The sequence below is a fragment of the Dermacentor albipictus genome, chromosome 3, assembly GCF_038994185.2.
Source record: "Dermacentor albipictus isolate Rhodes 1998 colony chromosome 3, USDA_Dalb.pri_finalv2, whole genome shotgun sequence".
NCBI lineage: Eukaryota > Metazoa > Arthropoda > Arachnida > Ixodida > Ixodidae > Dermacentor > Dermacentor albipictus.
This window is the reverse complement of record NC_091823.1, coordinates 32,991,970-33,015,232: the sequence shown is the minus strand read 5'-3', so window position 1 is coordinate 33,015,232 and position 23,263 is coordinate 32,991,970. Positions and strand designations below refer to the sequence as shown.

General features: G+C 48.2%; 1 long non-coding RNA gene across 1 annotated transcript in view; it reads right to left on the bottom strand.

Moving 5' to 3' along the window:
* Nucleotides 1-11,981: 11,981 nt before the first annotated feature.
* Nucleotides 11,982-23,263, bottom strand: part of LOC139057347 (uncharacterized) — a 68,660-nt gene continuing 57,378 nt past the window's right edge. Inside the window, exons 2-3 of the long non-coding RNA XR_011512694.1 lie at nt 23,180-23,247; nt 11,982-12,383 (exon numbers count right to left, since the gene is read on the bottom strand). This is a non-coding gene — a long non-coding RNA (uncharacterized lncRNA). The remainder of the gene's footprint in view (nt 12,384-23,179; nt 23,248-23,263) is intronic.

Here is a 23,263-nt window from a genome sequence, read left to right as displayed (position 1 = left end):
GTCTGGTCACACAAAATAACTGCGAGGGAGAAGTGAATACGTCCGAGTTCACTCGGCCTGCGCAAGTCCCTGACCGAACGACGAGCGCGAATTGAGTCGCAGCCAGGGAGTTGAGCAAAGCCGATCGACACTAGCGGAAGAGAGAAGAGACAACGAAAGAGACGACTTCTATAGCGAAAGGGGGAAAGAACGGGAGCGAAGACGGGGCACTGCAAGCCCGGGAGGTTTGTTCGTTGTCGGCCGAGAAGGGACGATTCTCGGGTGTACGCAGTCGAATAGACACACACACGCACGCATATACAGCTCCACGTCGTCGTCGTCGCCGAGTGATCGATACATGCTCGAGACGACGCAGCCCGGCCCGAGACGACGTCCCGGGGATGACAGCCGGACAGCCACCGCGGCGGCCGCGCGCTATTACTATATACGACAACGACGTCGCAGCGCACCCGGGGCGAGACACGCGTGTAATGCCGACGACACGGAAAGGTATAACACTGTCCCGGTCGCCGCACGAAAAGGGATGACGAGGACCTCGTGGGCCATGAATAATTCCTTCTCGCCGAGCTGTCACACGACGATGGCCCTCGGGAGCGGGCTCCGCAGCGACGCTCAGCGGAGACAGCGGTTGTCAGCGCCGTATACAGTGTATTGTTCCACCCGGTGTAGGTGAGTGTGCGTGTGAGTGTGTGTACGCCGCGTACGATGCGGAGAGTGTGTGTGTGTGTCACTGACCTATGAATCACTTCAGTGGCGGCCAGCGGGCTCTAGCAACTGGCGACAGCTGGAGCTACGAGTCTGCTCTCCGAGCTGCGCGTTCGCAAAGTGCTCTGCGCCTTCCGCGGACCAGAAGTGCCACCATTTTCGGGAATGGCGGGCAGAAACGCTGCAGCCGCGGTGTAGATGGTGGGCGCCCGGTACTGTGCGCTCTTGTCTCACTAAAGCTGTCTTGTGGAACCTGCACAGCCGTTGGCTATCAGTCGTCGCGTGTACAGAAGCAATTTTCCGACACGAATGACAAACAGTGCGTATACGCCTTTTTCTTTTTTTGTCAATGCGTGTCACAGATAATAGGTGCTTAAAAGTATACGGGGTGTCCCACCTAACTTTAGCCAGAGTGTATAAACTACGCAAATGCCACGTAGCTGGACAGAACGAAGGTAATCTTGTTTGCCGTCGCTTGGAGATAAGCATTTTCTTAATTTCACCTAATTAGATAATTATTTTTAATTATTTTCTCAATTTCTCAAATGCAATAATTAGATTAAAAGTGTCAAAAGTTGTAGAGCGACATGAAAAAAAAATTTGCAGGACGCCCAAGCTACGCCTTTAAGAGTGGAACGCTATAGCATTCAAAGATCCCTGGCTGCCTATCACGCTTCACGGCAACTGCCGCCTGTGTAACCGTAACGTTTAGCGGGAAACCCTGGCGGCGAACGCTATGCACGAAGGCAAGTTTTTTGGTAGAAGCGCGGCATCTTGTGTCGGTCGATCTCCTGCCATCGTTTCGCACTTTTAATATTTCAGTCTGAGGAGAGTTAACATAAAAGATATGCACTGTCGGTGTAGTTGTTTTCTTCCCATTACATTCGTTTGTGGGCTGCCGTTTTCAAAATTCTGGGGAACAACTTTGTAAAGAATGAAAGACAAGGTACGAGCAACTATGGTGGTGGAAGAGTGGTTGGATATGCGCAATTCGGAATGTGGTAATTTTTTTTTTTTTTTTTTTTTTTTTTTACTGGAGCGATGTAGGACGCTAGACGCTGGACGGGGACGGCGGACATCGACGCCTGATTTTATGCGACACGGGGCCTTTTAACGCTTTCGCGTTAAAGCTCCTGATACAGCTTTCTGTTTCTCAATACTTGCTACGTAAGAAAGTTATTCCGAGCGTGAAAGAAGCCCGCGAATACACGCAAAGTGCCTCGAGCGACCAGTCGTGCGGCAATTTTGCGTGCACGTACGGTTGTCTTTCATGCTCGGAGGAACACTTTTATGTAGCGCGTATTGAGCAACAGAAAGATTTGTCGGAAGTTTTTCATCTCGCTCTACAATTTTATCACTGACGTTTTTCATCTAATTATAATACTTGAGAAGTTGGTTATTTATTTAAGATAATTATCTAATTAGGCGTAATGAAAAAAATATAGTTTGAGTATCTCCAAGCGACAGTAAACGATATTACCATTGTTCTGTCCAGCTACGTGGCATTTGCATATTTTTAAACTCTAGCTAATGTTAGCTGGGACACCTTGTATAGTGACACGTGTACATAGCACACGCTTGCCTTGTGGTCTTACTTATGCGTATGCTTTGCGTTTACATGTTATCTACGTACAATATAATACATAACGAAATTAACTTTACTCACTCATCACGACTTTCACTTAGCGCCGGACATTCAATGGGCTGGATTTTTTTTTAAAGTGCTCAATAGCCTTGCACGATTTTCGTCCTACACAGCGCAGAAGCCACTTTCATGTCAGATATCTATCTACACTTTATATGCAGAAATTCTACATAACGAAGTGACTTAGCGAAAAAAGACATATACAAATAAAGGCTTGACAAGATACACTGTCTATAGGGAGTGCGGAGGTTGCTCTCGCTAGATGAACTTAGCACAAGGGTGAACAGACCGGCGTTGATCACAAAACTATACGCTTGCTTCGAGAGAGTCTGGAGAGATTGGTTTTACATTTGTGTTTATTTGCATGCCGAATACAAGAAAATTCAACAACCGATTGAAATCTTCCGGCATACAGCTTCCGAATTTTCTCGCTTTATTTCCAAGTTTCCTAATATAAATACTCGAGCTTGAAAGGCTTATTTCAATTTCATGACTTCGAAATCAAGCAATTTGACAATGCAGGCGTTTTGTATATACTTTGCACGTACGCGATGAAGAGTGTGCATCTGTTAAAGCAACCAAGCTACGACCTCATGCTCACCCCCGTCTAATCGCGAATTTGATTCTGCATAGCCGGAGCGAAGAGCGAACTGCTACCGCTTTCGTTATCAATATTTCATATATTAACTTAAGTTTCGGTTAGTGCGAATGTCGTTATTATTATTTTGTCATAAGATAACCATAATTCAGCGGTTGCCCAATCTTCTTTCTAATGAAAATCGTAAAATCTGCTGAATGAGTATTTTTTGATGGAGCGTAAACTCAAGCAGCTATAGTATATATATGAAAAAAAAAAGGCGCTGCAAATAGGTGACTTTTGATTCATCTTTTTGTCGACTGTTTAACTGTCATGTTAAATTTTTTTCACCTAGAAGGTTATTCAAACCTTACCACGATGAATGCGAGTCGAGTTCCCACGCAAAGAGTGAAGTTATAGCAATAAAGTTGTAACAACCCCGCTTCACCGAATGTTTTGAATTCATTTCAAAAGTGCCCCCCTTTATGGAATGTAAAGATAGTCAATAAAGTACACATGGGATGCATACGTTTTCAATCTTTCCATAAATGCTACGCATTAAAAGCAATTTATCATTGCGTGATGCAATCTCGATCTTGAGCCCTTATAGCTTTGACATCGTTTTCCGTTTCGCAGAACCATCAGTATAATTGGATTTTCTACTGCCGAAATCCTAGCTCAGCAAAATTAGCAACAAACATAACTGAGCAAAGAAACAAAAGTATAAGCTTCAAAGCAAAGCTGTTCAACACGAATACATTCGGCTACGCCAGAAGTGGATAAGTATATCGACCCTTGGCGTTTCGTTTCGAGATACATAGACTATACGGTAATACCTAGGCCTTTCGAAACCCATACGTGGTTGGCGGCGATGTCTAGCGCACAGTATAACCCTTTTTTTTCCCCCGTAGCAAAATAGTTTAATTCCAGCGCACAAAACGTAAGAAATGCGATCCAAATTCAGCGCTGATCAATACAAGCCGGCCGCACAGAACCATATCGATCAGTCTTTTTTAGCGTTATCCTGACACAATGAACGCACGTATTTGTGTTAGCAATAACAAAAGTTTTTGGGTCTTCAGCACAATGAAAGGGTGACTCCTGAACTTATCCAATAAGTGTCCTTTATCGCCGCTTCATTACGGCTTATTGATTAGACATGTAGTGGTAGTATTCGCATTCTGCTATTGAGGGCGAGTTTGCGGGCTCGGTTCCGGATTGCGGTGGCCTCATTCCAAAGAGCGGACAATGAAAAAAAGAAAAAAAGAAAGAGTCAGGCTTTTCACAGCCTCGAGTAATTCGCTGCGATAAGTAGTTCTCTTGAAGTCCTTTTGACTAACCGAGTCTTTTTTCGCTCCTACTGTAGAGGTTCCTTTTTCACTCTCACGTTTGCGGAAAGGGCTGGCTTGGTCGGGCGTCGGTACTCTTAGCTTTTGTACAATATTTGTCGAAACTCGTCTTTCAACTACTTAATTTGTGGCATTTAAATACGCCAAGATGGTTTCACGCTTTTGAAATTTTAAACATCGCAGCCCCAGCTGTTTGATTCCCTCCGGTACAAACCTTAGTGTCGTATCCGTACGCGGTCGTCCATGACAACCACTAAAATTTGGCAAAATGAGCTTAACGTTACGTTATGTTACGCATGTTACAAGTAAACGATGAGCTTATTTCGCGGTGCTTTTGTTCGTAAGTGCCGTGTTCCGCTGACCGGTCACCTTTGCCAACAATACCTTGGAAATCCGGATTCATTTTTGTCTGCTCTTCCGAACAGTTCTAGTGTAAGAACTTGCGTTATCGTAAGAACATAACGTAGGAATACGGGCCCACACTTTAAATACTTTAACTGCTTCTACGAGCAAAAAGGCCCGACCTGGAATCTCCAGAGAACTTTTTAGCCCCAAAACGGTCCAAATACACACACACACACACAAAATAACTTGAAATTTAAGAAGTAACAAGGACGTCATAGGTGCCGCTGACGGACGGGAAACTCGAACAGGAAAATGTTGCTTTCATCTTTTCTTTCTGCTTGTAAGCAATGTTTTTGTTTAAAGAAGAAGAAAAGGAAATAAAGTTATCAGGGCATGCGGTACAAATCCAAACTGCTTTGATGTTTCTCGTTGGGGGGTCACTAATATGTAATACGTGGTAGTTCGCACAATGAACACCAAGCACGCACAGTTATCTACTTCGAGATCGGTATTCCTGATAGCGCGACGTTCAGAGGCCGAAGAGTGCTCTTAGAAAGTGGGTTATGGGACCGGGGGTAAGGGGAAGCACGGGGAGGGGGCGGGGGGGGGGGGGCGCAGAGTGGGCGGACGTCTCGTACCCCGGTCGAGAAGCGCCTCCCGACCTGTCGACCGTCTTTAAAGCGGTTCGGACGGTGGCGCCTCATCAGCAAGGCAAAACGTCGAGGCGGCGACGGGACGTCTCCGTCAGCCTTCGACTCTTTGCGTTATGTTGTTGCTTTGCCTCCACGATGCCAGCTGTTGCTATTTACAAGAACAGGCAGGGAGAGCACATGTTCTGTTGACTCTTGACGGTTGGTTCGGTTCAGCTGCCACGCAAACAGCGGAAGAACGCGCGTCACTCGTACCCTGCAGTCATGGGGCCCGAATTTACTAAGCGTTTCGTTCGTAAGTAGGCGTTGCTATTGATCGGCTGCCTCCACCAACAAGATGCCAAACATCACGACTGACTGGCATTACTCTTACGAACTGTTCTATATGGTGTAGAAAATTTTGGGGGGGAATAAGGGCCTTTAAGTCCATTAAATTTTATTTTTCTAGTATACACTAGAACAATGTTCCAGGCTAATAGCGGCATTGTTTATTTGTCTGCCTTAAACAGAAATGTGGAGGACGCTTTAGCTTCGCCTTTAAGAGTCGAACGCCGATAGCATTCAAAGATCCCTGACTGCTTCTCATGTTTCCCGGCAACTGCAGTGAATGTAGTCGTAATGTTTACAGTGAAAGGCTGGCCGCAAGCGCTATGCATGGAGGCGGGCTTTCTAGTAGAAACGCTGCCTCTTGCGTGGGCCGCGAGGGCCGCGAGCGCCAACTGGAGGCATTACAAGGAACCGGGCGGCGCGCCGCTGCGTGGCCTCCAAGACATCCGGGCGCCGGCGCGCGCTAATGGCGGACGCCGCGGCTGGTTTGTGTATGGTATAAATGCTGGAAAAGGGGTTTGTTCGAGTTTTCGCGTAACAGAATTTTGTCTTCTCGTATAGTAAAATTACAATCCGAGAGCTGTCATGTCTGTAGGGCGCGTGTAAGTCATAGTTTACGATTTTTCTACCTACTTTAGCTTGAGAAATTCAATTAGTTCAGTGAATTTCTTGCGTCACATAAACGGCCTGGGTATGTGCGGTTCTAAAATGTTCACGCCGAAGCGACGCCCGTCGCCGACGCCGGATTTTCTGCGATACGGACTCCTTAACGCTATCCCGTTAATACGTCTCAGTTTAAAGCCGACAATAGAACAATTGAATGGTGCTACAGAAGACATGCTTTGAGTAGTTAACGAACTTGCGTGAAAACCACAGATGTCACTTAAACGGACTCCACCGGAAAGATGCCTAAATATATCTGAAGGAACCAACAGTACACTAAAGCACGTTTTCATTTTTGCTACTTTTGGGCGTCAGCACTTATGTTTACCGAGGCTAGCTCAACGTTCAATAAGAAGACGTTGCGGTGCAGCACGCCAACAGCGAAATGCACGAGCTCGCAGTAACTGCGTTTTGTCTCAGCAAAATGGTACAGCGCTCTGGAAGCTATGGAGGCTGGCGCTATCTACTCTTGGGAGTTCAGTCAACCAGGGCTTGCTCAAACCGTGACGGAGGTCCGTGGTGGTTTGCAAAAAAAATCGACCTCACCTCCCCCCCCCCCCCCCCCCCGTAATGTGCGACGGCCAATCGAGCGTTTGTCTTCATGAATACGGAGAGCTACACAGAGAGAGACAGAGAGAGAGAGATATCGCACGGAAGGCAGGGGGGTTAACGAGAGTAACTGCCCGGTTGGCTACTCTGCAATGGGAGAGGGGTAAAGTTGGGAAAGATAAGTCGAAAAGGGACGAGAAAAATTGTGTGTGTGTGTTCTCTTTGCATTTGTTTGTCGAATAGGAGGATGCACCCGGCGACGCCGTAGCGTGTTCACTACGACTTGAGCGCCAGCTGAGAAAGCCAGATGACGCTGCATCGTTTAGGCGTGAGTCGAAAGGAGAGGGAGCAGGGGGACAGGATGGCGTTTGCATGGCATGTGGCCGACGCGGCATGCGGATCGGTACCCTCCAAACTCCCGTCCCGTGCGAGATAGAGAGAGAAAAAAAAAAGAGGAGGCAAGAAAAATAAAGTGCTAGGGTCGACCACTGCACAGGCCCACGGCGCGCGGTCTGCACACGCTCACACCAGTGCACAGACAGCGTTCGGGCACAACGACGCAGCGCGGTTGCCGACGGTGCGATCGAAGCAGCGCGCCGTTGATCCGCGGCTGCATTCGGAGCACGGCCGATGGCACCGCTCGCGGCAATGATGCGCACGGTGGGACGACGGCGAGCGAAGAACAGGGAAGGGGAACGAAAGGAAGGGGGAGGGGGGCGATGTTCGCTTGAAACGCTGCTGGAAGGTGGGGAAAGAAGAAGCCGTGCGATCCCGAACACCGGCGGGAGACGGGGAGGCTCGAAGGAAGGAGGGAAAGGAGGCGTGGGGGAGGAAGAGGAGGACGCGCGGAGGGAGCAGAGAGTAGCGTCGGGAAGGCCGGCTCTCTCTTTTTTTAACGCTTTTTTTCTTCTTCGTACGCGGAATGCGTTCGGTGGAATGCCGCTCGAGTTGGTGCCTGCCGAGTGAGCCAGCGGCAAAGTGAGTTCCGGCGGCTGGCGCGAGTGCGTGCGTGCGCGCGCTCGCTCGCGCCTCTTCCATCGGAATGCGATGCGGCCGGGAGACAAAACAGGGAGCAGAGAGCATCGCGGGCGCGAGACAATGCGGCGATGTGCAGAGTCTGCGCCACGCGCGGTTTTGGTGGGGCACCGTGAGACAGGAGTCGGCGGGGAGCGCGCGCGTCTTGAAGGGGGGGAATTCATAACCGCACTCTTATGGAGGGGGGGGGGGGGCGACAGCTGAACGAGACGCGAAAAAAAGATTAAAATAACAGGAGCTTGCGATGACAAAGAACGGGGGCGATATGAACTCGTGGTTGGACCAGACCAGCGTGTGGAGGTTTTCAGTGCGTCTATATGAATAACTCAGGTTCCCTAATAGCCGCCCGCGATTTCAGTTATGAATATAGTCGATTATGGCGGTAGTGCAGTAGACGTAATACGTGCGTACAATATGAAGCTCGCTCTGGAACTGGCCCTTAGTTTGCTTGAAAACAGCAACGTAACCATTATAAACCATTAATATAGGGTGCTTTTTCGTTGGTTATACCAAATTAAAAAAAAATAAGTTCCCCGTAGCAGATAGCACAATTCTAACCCTTAATCTATATTACTCGATGAGGCGGCCATTACTTCTACGAGAAATCAAAATGCATAATTGGATAATTAACAGAATTACGATAATTAAGTTTTTAATTATTTATCTACGGAGCATATAACAATCTACGAATTATAGCCAATAAATTCGCAAGGTTTATGCACTTGGAACGAATTCAGAGCGCATGCTTAAGTTTGTATCTCTGCTACTACAAAGACACGGTGCAGTTCTGCGCGAAATGTCTAAAGAAAGCGGAAGTGATGCTTGATGGTTTGAGCCTACTACCGAACCGAGCGGCCTTCGCGGTCGAAATTGCTCGCACTAATCCCATTCTATCTGCACCACGTCGTAGTTATATCAAACTGCCCGCTAAGTATCACCTGAAATAAAGTGGAAACGAGTTATTTGGAAAAGCGAAGCTTGCTTCAAGCGAGACCCGTAATATTGATGAATATTCATTTCACTAGAAGAGAGCACGGTATCGTCAAAGACTTCACAGGTAGGCGGTACCACGCCTATAATGAATGTTGAGACGATGGCGAAAGTATGACTTGCCAGGCGTCGCGATTACTTGCGCTCTTTCGCAGAATCTGAACGTTTTCTGGACGCTGTGCCGAGTGTGCCGTTATCTAAACCATGAATTGGTGATAGGTTTTGATTTTGCAAATACACACCATATCCCAGCTAGAGTCGGTAGCGACAATAGGAGCATTATCAAAGTGAACTATTAAAAGGGTTACTAACAATCAGATTAGCACACTTAATCCGGGGTGAAGCGATGCATGCACATAGAAACTGGGCAAAACGTTTAGTAAAGTTCAATAAGTGGTCATCGACTCCAACATGTGAGCAATTATGTCTATGAAAACTGTTTCAAACACAGTGTTCCTTCAAACAACGTTTCAAACACGATATCTAAAGAAATCTGCCACTTCTTCACAGCATTATAGAAAGGGCAGTGGTAGATCAGCTGACTTGCCATCACTGGCCGACACTGCAGTGGTCGAATAAAATGACGTGGGTCAACAAATCTAAGTGGCTTTACAAAGTTAAAATTTAGAATATTGCACCTGGGGCCGAGCTTACTGAGCAAGAGCATCACTGGCACACTTATGTGCTTCGCAGCAGAAGGCCTCCGTGTCTCCCCAATATGTGCAATGAATTGCTCCTCTTCTGACTCAACCGAAATAGCTCTGTACTTCCTTAACTCGACATACCTAATTATCTGATGTCGTTATCTGCAGTTGTGCGCAGTGACTAATAAAAGTAATTTCGAACGCCGTCTTACTTGAGCTAGAAATGGTTAACAGCGAAACACGCTTAAAATCTTGAGGCTCACGAAATGTCCGGCATGCGAGCGGGACGCTTTAAACGAAATGCGTTCTCACTACAGAAACTCAGTAACCGGTCTGAAGAAAGCTATTTAGGGGTCTACAGTGGATGCAAAGACAAGAGAGATAAAAATGGTCGCGTTATGGCTTCAGAGACAACGAATGTTCGATCTACACGCCCTCCAGCAAGAAAAAGCGAAAAAAAGAAAGTCATTCGAGAAAATGAATGAAACCTTAAGTAAAAAGTGATACCGTCTTGAGAAGTGAAAGACGAAGAAGAAGAAGAAAAACCCGGTGCCGCTGAGTCACGAGGTCCGTACACGAGAGCGCTGCAGCTGTGGGTTGCAGGGAAGCACGTGCGAGCGGAGCAGAGGAGCGACTAACCTTGGAGTCCGTCGTATCGCTGCCACATCCTGTGCACGACGTTTCCAAATCCAGACAGCCGGGTTCGTCGTCGACGCCAGGACGGTGGCAAGCGCGCGGGAGAGAAACGCGCTGCAGAGCCACGACTCCCACCACACCGGGGCAATCAGCGAAACCCTCCCGCTGAACCAGCGACGCCAGCACCTTGGTCGACGAGATGCCGGTGGGGGGAGTGCTTTCAGTGACAAACTGAAAGCGCCGAAAACCTCTCCGGCTGCCTCCGAGTCCCCCTACCCGCGCACACCCTGCACACGACACTCACGCCGTTCTCCTTCGTCTTCAGGACGGCCGCTGCGTGCGGTGTTCTTGTAAGGCTCGCCGGTTGGCTGACTGGCTGGCTGGCTGGCTAGGTCGGACCCCTGTCCAGGCGAGCGACGTGCGTGGCTTCTGAGGTTGAGAGCTACCCGCTTCGCTTTTCTTCTTTTTACGTATTTCTTTCCCCCGCCCCCTCTCCGCCTCCGGCTGACGCCTGCAAGTCCCGACACGCCAGGGAGGGCCGGGCTAATGAACTTAAAAAGGCTGGAAGGGCTCCTCCTCTCTTCCCGAGAAGGAACACCGCAGTAGGTGACATATAGAGGGCGTGGGTGGCGCAAGTGCTCGGGAAGCACCGGGAGAGACGGACCGCTGGCCAAGTGGAAAGGGAAGGGCGGACACACATTTGAGAGCAGCCTGCGCCACTAAAGTGCCGCGAAACGTGGCGTTTTTTTTTACGTTGCGGGAAATTCAAGTGCGCGCAAAGTCAGTCTCACCCTGTTTAGTGCATATTAAGAATAGTAAAGAGCTCGACGAACGGTTAATTGAGTAATCAGTGAGGACTACCAGTTAGTCCCTTGCGAATGCACTACGTCCAGTCCGAGCGTTGTTGGAGGCAAGGAGCGTACAAACAGGGCGGAACAGTATTACATGACAGAGTGCAAGCTATGGGAGTAAAATCGTTGCCGAGACTAGTAATTAGCATATTTACCACGAGTCTCTGTTGCGTAACTCGCTTCGGCGAACACTTATATTTTTTTGTTCCCATGTAAATTATAAAACAACATCAGCAATAACAATACATTTTCATCCTACGTGTACATCACATAAAAAAAATCTTCAGTGGATTGGACAGAGCCCGTAATCACTTAACGTAACGTTTCTTGGCTGCCGAGAGCGAGAGAAAAACGATAAGGGAAAATCAACGTGGTTAATAGTACCAAGGCCAGTTTGCTACCCTGTTCTCGGAAAGGGGAGGAAGAGGAATAAAGAAATATTAGAATATGGAGAGAACAAAAGCAAAATTGCGTTGTAGCTTTCGTACATCTCGTATCAGAAACACGATTTGTTTTATGAACTAAGAGGTGAATACCGACAAGGTTATTCATGGTTGGTGCCTATTAGTGGCTGTCGCTTCTCATCTGAAGAAACATTTGAGCGAGAAACTGCAGTATAGGATTTTGAGCGACAACAAATATCGTTCAAGGTAATACGCACAGGAACCAATGAAAAGTTGCACAAGGTTGTTAATTATTCGCCTGTGCTTCTTAATGAGCGACATGTGAATGTCGTACAATTCTTGCCCTCTGGTATTCCGAAGAAGTCGCACCAGCATGAACTGTGAACTGCTACTACTTGTTCCACTATCGTTCGTTGTTAATTTACAAATCAGTCATTGCGCGAGAGAAGTGGCGTATCTGAACGAGAGGTTAACCTCAGAAAACGTCTTTCCCAGCCTTATTTAGGAATTGATAACGCACACACACATACACACACGCGCGCGCACAAGCACACAAACGCAAAGGTACAATTGACACAGAAAGTCCTGTTTCATAGTATCTGGAGTTTTACTATAAGCGATGCCACTATGGCGGTGTTATGTTACACAGTGGTGCCCCGGTGGGTGGCAGGTCCTCCCTCCGTAGCCCAGTTGCTAGAGCCCAATGGTAAAGAAAAACCAATTGAGGAGACGGCTGTCACGCAGCTGGGGGCCATGGCGAGTCTGCCGGTGGCTCGCACGGACGGCCAATCTAGGAGACCGCGTTGGGGAGCTTTCTTTTTTTTCTTGTGTCTTTGTTAGGTCAGCGTTCTCTTTCAGTCTTTAAGCAAATTTAACGAGCGAGGAACTCCAGACGCAGTCTCTTCCGGCCGATAAGGGCCCGAAACGTGGTTAACAGACGCCGTTCGCACTCTAAGCCCATTGAAAAATGTGGTCTGCAGACGCCGCAGTGACGCCACCGGATCGGTGCTTGTCTGCGAGCAGAAAGGAATGAGAAGGGAAACATTAACAAGTGAACATTAACATAACGGCTTCTTTACAAAAACGGCAGTTTACTTATCCAATGAAAAGCTAAGTTTTACATGTTTAATACATAACAGCATGCTGCGCTTGTCACCCAAAAGACTGCTCAGCCCCGTTCTGCTGAGAATCAAACAGCGTTTTGGAGTCTATGACGTCTGTAGTTCGACCACGACGTCGGACTGATGAGTGCTTTTTTTTATTTTGGTCTCTTTCTGGAACACGAATTGCCTTGCTAGACAATGCGGCAGGTTGTAACAGTTTAACTGTGCGCCAGTGTTGGACTAACATTTACCGTTCCGCATAAGACAGCCGTTATCTACAACCGCAATCCGGGTGCAACTTTCCATTTCACTCCGGTCTAATGCTACCATGCCTTTCATCCGGAAGAGCGTCCATTGCAGAATAGGAAGGAAACAACGTGAAACGTTACTACTAGTTGCCCAGAAATGAAGACGCTGAAAGAGTGTGCAAGGCTTCGCTAGACCTTCGTTGGCAGCCACTTGTCAAGCTGCCAACTATTAGAGTTGACGACACCTATTATGATTGTCTCCACGGAGCAGGTAGAGACAATTGTACAATCAGTGAGCACCACTTTTAATACGTTAGCATCGGGAGTGTCGATGTCGAACTAGATATATATACACCACCGCCAGTTATATATACACACACCTACTACCTCGAGGAGGTAGTAGGTGTGTCGAGTGAGCTCCTGAACATTCTGCGATTTGGTTAACGTGGTTTTAATCATGGATCCGGGTTCTCAAAGAGATGCGAGGTAGTGCTCACGCATTTCGCTCGCATTTAGCGCTAAACAGCCGCTCAATTTTTCAACCTCAGGTCCAAACAACAAATTAAGTTTTTTTAAATCTCATGGCCCACGTTCGCTCGAATTTCGGCTCCAATTTCACTGGGACTTGACAAAAGGACCACCAAAAGCTCTTCTCATTTTACCCTCTCTTTCTTTAGCTATATTTCACTCTCACACCGACACAAACACACACACACAGAGAGAGAGAGAGAGAGAGAGAGAGAGAGAGAGAGAGAGGTGCGAAGAATGCGCAAACCTTATTTTAGCTGTCCCTAAAGACAATATATGGTGACGTGTTTATTACGCCATCCCTTCCACATAACAGAAAACGAAGCGCGAACGTTTTATCTACCCACCGTATTCGGACAAAATACACGCGTTCAACCACCCGATTGAACAACGAGAAAAAGAAAAATGGAAAGCCGAGGAGCCACAGCGGAGGGTGGTTGTTATCCCGTCAGCAGCGAACGTAAAAGCGCCACTGAAACGCCCAGTTTAATGGTCGTGCATCAACCGAAACGCGGCAACAACGACGTGCGCGCGCGTGTGCGCTGCGAATGTCGAGGCTCTGCTTACGGGAGAACGAAAAGAAGAAGAAGCAGAGACAGAAAAGGAAGCAGCAGAAAGAGGCTACTTTCACGGAGCCCAGCCCCCATAACGCACCACGCCGAGAACGCGTGCACTGAGCGAAGCCAATCTCAATTTCAGCCTCGTCAAAGCAACGGCGCCGCCAAGACGGCTGGCGGCACCCTGCTGGCGGCCGAGCGAACCACGACGAGAGCCACAAAGAAAGACCATGGCCGTGGGGGGGGAGGGGGGGCAGCGGAAGGCTCAAAACTCTCAAAACGGAGGCTATACGGGGAGAGGGTGCCGGCTTCGTTTTTCTTCGCGGCACCCGCCGACCACGGGGTGGTGGTGGTGGTGGCGGTCGTGTCCCACGTCTCGGGATGGGGAGAAGACGCGGTTTGCATACCACCGCGGGCGTAAGAGACACAGCTGAGCAGCAGACCGAACTGAAAGCTTTCTCCGCTGTTGTAGTAGAGAGTGTTCCAGGGAAGTGGGAAGGGAGGGTGCCAGTGGCTTCTCTCTCTCTCCCTTCCCCCCACTGACTTCGTTTAGGAACGAGGAAAGCCAGTCAGATGCTCAAAATCTCGAGACCGCCGCCGCCGTCGTTGGCGCAGAAAGACACAATCACACGCAGCTGGCCCCCACGTCCTCTGCTTTGCTTCGGCCCCACGGGCGTCGTCACGAACCGCCGTCTCCCCAGCGCTTCCCCGCCGGCCTGCCCCAGTCGGGTTCCTTCCTTTCCTTCGGGGAATCCGCAGGAGGGCGACACAAGAGACAGCGTCTTCGGAAGCAGCACCCTTGAACTGCGTTCTCTTTGCTTCTCTTGTTTTCGATGTGCCTTGTCGTAGCTTGGCGAGTTTGCGGTCGGTCCTTCTTGTCCCGGTGTACGGAAGCTTTTTGATTGTCAAGGTCGCCTCTTATTTCTGGCACGACCGCGCACGTGTCCTCTTCGTCCGTGGAGCGGAGAGGACGCACGACCGCAGGGCGGAAGAGGATCGAGCTCAAGGCGAGTGAGCGACAGGGTGCGATGACAGACGCGGACTTCCGGCGTTGCGAGACCGTGGTGTGGCCACCTTGGGTGCACCTAACACGGCTACAGGGAAGGAAGCGGACTTGCCGGATGTGGAAAGACAAACTACGAGGGTAATATCGCGTTTGGAATAGGATGACTAACTTACTAATGGACGTTTTTTTTTTCCCCCTTCGACAGCGCTCATTTTTTAGATGGCACCTTAGTTAAACCACATCATTTCGCGTGGTGCCTTACAAGGGAGAGAACAGAGAGAGAGAGAAGGCGACAAGAGGGAGGTAACGAGGTCAACCAGGCCACTGTCTGGTTCGCTAACCTACAGGGCGGTGGGAGTGGGAGAGTATATAAGATAAAATGAAGCAGAAAGAGGAATAGAGTCAACACTACCTGCACGCAGGAAGATGTCATAGGAGGAATACAAACCGTCTCTGAGGCAGGTGCACTTCAATAAGTGCAGTAGCGCACGAATAGCTTTCTGTGCCACCGACTCGATCATGTGGCCACAGTTCGATATTCTTTTTTTTAGAAAAGTTCTACGCTCCAGCTGGTTTAGCGAGGTCTGAAGAAGAATGGTCTGACTGGCGTAAAGAGGCCAGGTCCGCAACGGTTTCTTCAAATTCGCAAGAGTCACACGTTGGTCTATCGGCCATTCGAATAAGGTAAGAATAAGCGCTCGTAAATGCCTTTTGCAGCCGTATGTCTGTTTAAGTCCAGATTATGAACTTAATGTCCTCCTGTGTAGCAGCAGTAGAACACTTTACTACAGAAGCGCATTTTGAAAGAACTTCATATTGTGAACTCCCATCAACGTTATGCCGTCCGTTGGAAGTTCAGACACGAGGGTGGTATTTGAGAGGCCGACTTGATAGTATCAACTCGGCAGTAAATAACTCGCCACGACAACTGAAGACCGACGTGACAAAATGAAAGATGTTCAGCGGGAAAGATAGACCGTAAAAACGTTCGGCGCCGAAGCCGCTGTTTACGGTTCTGGGAACTGGCAGACAAAACTAACAGACGCCCTCCAATTTTCTGCTAAGAGCGTTTCGCGATTCACGACGAAAGAAAGGTCTCGAGACAAGAAAAAAGTCGTGGGTGGTGCACGCCCCACGGACACTGAGATTCGCCCCCGCGACCCATGCGCACAGCGTGGCTCCCTCTACGTCGGCCTAACTCGCCCGCACAACGAATTTGTCAAGACGCGAGCGATGAGTCACGCGGTCTCTTTGGTCAGCGACGGCGGCTAAGGAGTGGAACAGCGCCGCAGGGTCCCCTCGATTGCCCGGTCAACCGGCCGACAGAGACGCTAGCTGGAAGCGCGGACCACCCCGGAGAGCCGTTCGGCCCAGCGTGCGAAGTGAAGTCCATTCGTCAAGTGTCTGTACACGCGGAGGCACGCTCTGCAGAAGTCTAGGCGGCGTTGACGTTCTGTCCACGCACGCTCACTTTGCACGCAGCCGTGTAAGTACAGCCGTCACGGCGGGACACTCCTTCCAGAAAGTGGCGGAGAGAGGGCAGGTAGTTCTCAGCCCTCTGCGAGAGGCCAGGGAAGTTACACAGTCTGTATACGAGTTCTGCAGATGTTTAGCCACAGCGTTTGGTTGACTGATTTCACTCGTTGATTCAAGCGGTTTAACGACCAGAAATGTAACGATATGTAACTTATAGACAACAACGGCACCGCTGAGCGGCGCTGCCGCGCAGGCGTGAGAGCGCCGCATACGAGTTAAAATTTCAGCCAGCGGGTGCACAACTCCCCAACCTCCCCTTCACACCGCCTTGATTGTCTGATGCCCTGCACGTGTTTGCACTGCACGTGTCTGTTTCGTACTGCCCGCGGTGTGTGTGCATGTGCGCGCTTATGTGCGTGTGTGTGCGATGTTTCATTCGAAGGACATGTGCACGATGTACACGCATCGATCTGCCTTTAAGAAGATCTGAGTTGTTGACGACTACATTCGCGGCTACAATGTGGCGAAAGGGCAGCGTCTGCTTAGCCATGTAGGTGGTGCGGAGCAGTTAATCGGAGACTACATCGTATGTGCCGCCGGAAAAATCGTCGGCGCATGCAACGCCTGTTGGCTAATCTAATTTTTGCAGTTTTCCACAAAATTTCTGCTACAAATCTGTTGTCTCTGTTGGCGACCACGGGGTTGCATCGGCCCTGTACGGAAATGTACAAAATATATCGCCTCACAACACAAATAAGATATGAGTGCATGACTTTAACTAGTACTACCCCTACATTATAGAATAGAGGCAGCAGTGTAAATAGCTAAGTATTTTTTTTTAACAGTGGTCAAGAGAGTGAGCTTAAAAGCACCGGTAATCATTTCTGCTTCAGCGATGCCATGGCGCGACCAAGACGCGGGCGTCTATCTTCCAGTAACTCTATCGATCGGTGCAGTAGTGATGCAGGAACGAACTCCGGTCATGTTCTATGCATCGTGCACATATTCAATTTCTCGGCACGCAGGAACTCCGAACACGGCTAGCGCATGCAGCGAAACTTGTTTCTATTCTTGGGTAGCGCACGCACAAACGAAAGTCGAGAAAGAAGAGGAGAAGCGCTGGTCTAACGACTAAAAGTTTATTTGAAGAAAAACGTTATATAGCCAGTAATCATGAAATTCATGTGGATTACATACTAAATCATAATCAATAAAAATAATCACACAGTCGCGAGCGATCAATGAACGAGATCTCTGCGTTTGCCAGTTTACTTACTTTACGTACCATTTCGTTAGGAATAGAATTTCACTCGTGGCCTCAACACTTTCGTGTTTACAGTGCTGCTGTGGCAGTTAATAACGCAATAGTAATTTTTAGTGTTCCGAAGAGGCGCCATCGCAAACAATACACGTTTCGCGCGCAGCGGTAGCGCGACGTTGAAATTATGCGGCGGAAAAGAACACCATGGCCTCCGAGATCACCCCGGGGGTGATCTCGGGGTGATTTCAACTGTGTGCGTGTTGCGCAATGCACACGAGTGTTTCGAGCGTTGTTGTAGAACTTTGCGCCGAGTATTTCATTTGTCTACATTTTCTCATTTGCGCGCTGGCACATCTCGGACCCCATTGCGGCATCGTGTACCTACCTGTTCAACTTGTTCATTAATCGGTGCTCGACATAAGAGTGTGATTTTGCCTTTTCTGACTCTATATACTTCTGCGGTCCTCTGGACCACATCGGGATTTCGTCCACTTAGAGCACATGGCTGCCTTCGCCCATAATTTCCCGAACTCGAGACGCCTATTCTGCCATAATTATTTCTTCGTAATACTACTGTGTAAAAATGAGTACCAGTCGTCATTACAAGCTGTCTAAATCCACAAAATACTGCATGGTTTATGACAGAAGTCGTATAGTGGAAGGCTCTGCATAAGTTTTGAGCACCTGAAATATGGTTTAGCGCGCACCTAAAGGACGATACGAGAACTGTTTTCTTTTCTAATTTTATTTCGTTCAGAAGTTTACGACTGCAAAGGACACACTTGTCAACGACGTATCTTTCTAAGAAGTTTGCGTACCTTATGCGTCCAATAGTAAAACGGAACGGTCTAATTGATGTTTATGGCAAATTTAAATATTGAATTCACATTTGCAAGTACTGGGACAATCGCTCTTTCGTCGCTGTTCAGAAAAACTATCAAGAGGTTTTTTTTAAACTGCAGTCGGGCAAAATTTCTCCGATGACGGCTGTGATAATAGAACGAACCATTTTGCTGACACCCTACGCGTTAACTAAGCACTATTTACGATGTATATCATAGATTGCGGAGTCATTCCCGAGATGACATCACGTATATACCATATAGAACGCGAGCATTCGCGTGATCAATAGGCAACCTTCATCTAAGCAGTGACCAGTGACGGCATCATTTTATCAGTATGAAAAGAGGGCAAGCGAACTTAACAGTTTCGGGGCCTTTTACTTATGCACATGCGGCACAAGAATACAGATGTAAATTAGCGTTCGCTATACGGGGAGAGCATTGCACTTCGCATAGGGCTCTTTCCGAAATTATGTCACTCGCTTGAAAGGACTAAAGAGATAAAAATAAAATATACAATGCAAAACAAAAGAAAAAAGAACGTTATTGTAGAGTTTTGGAATAAAACATAACCGAGAACTGAAGAGCGAAGTGGTAAGTCAGATAAAGAAAAGAAAAATAAACAGAAAGGATAGAAAGAAACACAGACTTCTTAATGCCAAAAGGACTCTTCTTCGATAAAAAGCAGCAAAGCATTAGAGACGAGCAAAAGAAAGTGACGGACATGAAAAAAGAAAGGAAACCAATGGAAAATCAAAACGATGCGGCAGTCACAAACGAATAATAATATTAATAGTAATAATAAAAAAAGTTTTTCCTCAGTGTCAGCAGGGGGAGACATGCTCGGAGAAAGCAAGCCCGGGGGGAAGGGCAGGGGGGGGGGGGGCATGGCACTCTCGCGCTCGCTACGCTAAATATTCAAAGTATGCCTCGGGGCATAAATCAATGAGCAAATCCTGCGAAGTACCACACCTTGATGAATATCGAATGAGGAGAGCTCGTCGGGGCCACTGGCCGCCGCCTCCGCGCTGTTGCCGTCAGAGCTGGCGCGCGCGCGCGCTCACCTGACTCGGAACTGTTCATTCCCCCCGGTCTCCCAACGCTATTTGCAAATGCCCGCATCCCAGTGCGTTACTCGCCGCGCGGCTGCCACAGCGCGCTTTCGCGCGGTTACGTCTTGAAGAAGGCGAAGCTCAAGACTCGGCGGAGTTGCCCGCATGTCCGTGCTTGACTCCTCGCTCGCGTGTTCCAACTGGCTGTCTCGCCGAGCATGGCAGGCAGCGGCGTGCCTTGCTTTCCCCGCGACCTTGTTTCAATTTCTTCGATTACTTAAGAACTTGAGCAAAGCCCTTAAGGCCTTGAGTGCCGAAACCCGTCTGTCTTAAGGACATATGAATTGTGCGAACGCCTTTGACTATTGTTGCGCGCAACATCGCGTTACTCTGTGCATTGTTTTTTCTTTTTTTTCTTTTTTTCTTCTCTCTTCCTTCTTTTATTCCTTTTACCCCTTTCCCCAGCACAGGGTAGCCAGCCGGTATTTACACTGGCTAACCTCCCTGTCTTTCCTTCCCTTTATTTTTTGTCTCTCTCTCTCTCTCTTCGATTGCTTTCTCTCTCTCTCTCTCTTTTTGTTACAGCCTCTCGCTGCTGTCTGAAACCCACGATGAAATCACCGCAGCGCCACCGCCGACACGCAAGTGTACACGACATGACGGACGTCCTTGCATAAGTGTGCGGGCCGGGCATATAGATGCGCACGCACTCGACCGAAAAAAAAAAAAATTTACGTATACGACAGTGTGACGAGCTGTTCAAACAAACTCAACACAAAAAAGATGACCGAAGCACGAGGAATGAAAAATAAACTTCGGAAGGTTCAACTTAACACCGTAAGTGGAACAAGGCAAAGTTTCCTTTATCTGTCTTTTCTGGCGTATTGATTCGCTACGGGTCGTTTAAGTTATTCTCTGCCCAACTCTCCATCTTTTTCCCTCCTCCTACCTATTCGAAACTCCCGGCGCTTCGAGTTTGCCCTTCTTGCTGGCTAGCTGGAGCGCCGATAAATATACATATTTTTTTCTAGTTTCGTAATCGTAAGTAAGAAAGAGGAAAAGAAAGGGCGAGTAATACACGAAAAGAAATTGCGCATGTCATGGCGAACAACGCTCGACGCACCATTCACCGCCGACAGGCACCAGCGAGGCCTCTACCACTCGGTCTCGTCCTCACGCAGAAGCTCGCGCACGCGCGAGAAAAAAAGCCCCAGCGCGCGTTGGTTTTCACCGTTATTCCGTCGCTGCAGAGACGTACTGCATACACTTAGTCTGGATAAAAGCGTGCAGCAGTGCGGAAGCTACGACGCCAGTCGCCAGTGCGTCTATTTCGGCAGCGCTTGTGCTGGTGCTGCCTTGCAGTTATCAATTTTGCAAGTCCGCACAAAAGACGATAGACACATTCGTGTAGCCTGTGGGCTCATAATCTTACGCTTTTCATCAACTCTTGTCGGAAGAATGTCCATAAGTTCCGTACCTGTAGATAAACAGAATGGTTGACATCTGAAAGATGCCTATAAGAGGTTAGCACAACCTGAACTGTTCTACAAAACGTCTACAAGACGTTACCACAGATTTCATTTATTCACCAGGCGTGAAGGCTACGACGCCAGTCACCAGTTCTCCGGAAGGACGCAAAGCGTCCATTCCCACAGCGCTTACGTTGGTCACTGCCTTACATTAATTTATTTTACCAGTCCGCAGAAAAGCTGCAGACAGATTTGTAGAAATTGTTATATGGACTGTAACTTCGCACTTTTCATCAACTTTTGATTGAAGAATGCGTATGAGTTTCGTATCTGTAAGTAAGAACAGTAGCAAGCGGAGTAAGCAAGCTGTAGGATAAGCAGTGGTAAGCAAGACGTCTATAAGACGTCAACACAACTTCAATTTATTTACAAGTCGTCTACATGACGTCAACGCACTTTCAATCTGTTGCCCAAGCTCTTTCGATATAATTGTCCCTAAACGAGCGCACGTCAGGATTCCCCTTATTATGCCTCTTGTCTTGCAGCATCGCGCGCATACTGACCATACATTGTTGTCAATTTTGTATTATATACGTCGTTAAAGTAACACGTATACCTAGTTTGTATATAGAAAGAAATAACTGTGCCGATGGCTTCTTTTTTTCAAACATGCGATGTCATTCCAAAAACAGGACATTTCGCGGCACTTCGTGAGCCTTCACATCTATTATTAAATGTAGAATAAATGATGCACATCTCCATTAACCACAATGAACATTGCTAAAATGAGAGAGGGGTTCTTTAATAACAATCTCGTGGAATTTCCCAGCCTCTAATCCCGTTTGGTAGTACTTTTTTTATTCAGTTTTTGAAACACGTACTTGAAGTAGAAGTATAGTCCGCTTACAGTGGCGATGCTTAGTAGTGTTAGAGAAAAGGAAACAGAAGGGAATGCTTTTAAGCATTTTAAACAGTTTTGTAAAGCATTACTCAAGGAAAAAGAAACGGTAGGTCTCAGAATCGGCTGCCTGTATGTTCGTCTTGACTGCGTAGTACAATGTGAGCACGCGCGGCAGGGGAACGTGATAAAATGACGAAAATGTTCTCTTTACGTCGCAAATTTACACCTGGGTTGCAAGGTAAGGAGCTAAGCATTAGTGGAAGGCTTCTTATCAATGCTGAATAAGTAAGGAGAAGGTACATTCTTTACCATCTACCTAAATCTACACTAAAGATACCCGTCTTTTTCCTTCACATTCGGCCCGACTCCTACAACGCGGCCGCAGGCGGATAGCGGGATCTGAACCCGCGACCACATTCTCGGCACGCAAACGTCGCACCTTCAGAGCCACTGCAGTCATCGCAAACAGCGTGGCAGCCGTCTTATACTCTCTTCTTTATGAAACGTGAGATGTGGTAAGTTTATCCACAGATAGGTACGACTAGGCCAAAATCATAGGTAGAGAAAACAACGAAACAAAGCACTGCCAAAAGTGTATACGCATAGCAAAATGGTAAAGCACTAACAAAGCAAGCAAGCGCTCTCTTCCGATTGGCTGACGCGAGCATCATCAGCCTCGGGAGACGATGCACGGTTCTGACGAGACGAGACGCCAGTTTACCGCGTCCCTCTTACGACAGGAGAGCGCATACGCTCTCCTTCGCGCGCGCGACCTCGGCCTGTGCCGTCGTCACACTCTCTCCTTCCAGCCAACGAGCGAGCGAACGCGTCGGCAGCGAACAAAAGAAGTTGGCGGCGCGCGGCCATTCTTGAAATATTCAACCTAATCTATGCAGTTGTCGGCAGCGACGTTATAACAAAAGAGCGCCGAGGGAGAAGAAGGAACGGAAAGAGGAGGAATTGGAAGCGCGCTGCGAACGCGCGAAGAGAGAGAGAGAGAAAAAAAAGGAAGGAAGGACGAAGGGAAGTAATAAACTGATACACGACGAAGGGCAAACAAGCGCGAGCGATGGAAGTAAAAAAAAAAGGAAACGGAAAGGGAATAAGGAGTTGCCGAGAATAAGCCTTGCGGCTGCACGATGGTGGATTTGCATTAAAATATTCCTCCACCCGCCGCATTGCGGACTACGCCGACGGCAGGGCGGGCGTGGAAACAATTGGAGACATACAGAAAAGAAAACATATTCTCGTTGAGCGCGGGGCCTGGGCTTAGCGCACGAATTCGACCTAGGAGCGAAAAGGTTGAGAGGTAAAAAAAAGAGAGAAAAAGAAAAAAAACTTCATATAAAGTTGGCGTTTCGCTCACTGCAATGTTGGCGATGGAGTGTTGGTGGAGCAGCAGGAGAAAATTCTCTTGCGTCGAACTTTGCTTACCTGGAAAAGAGAGAAA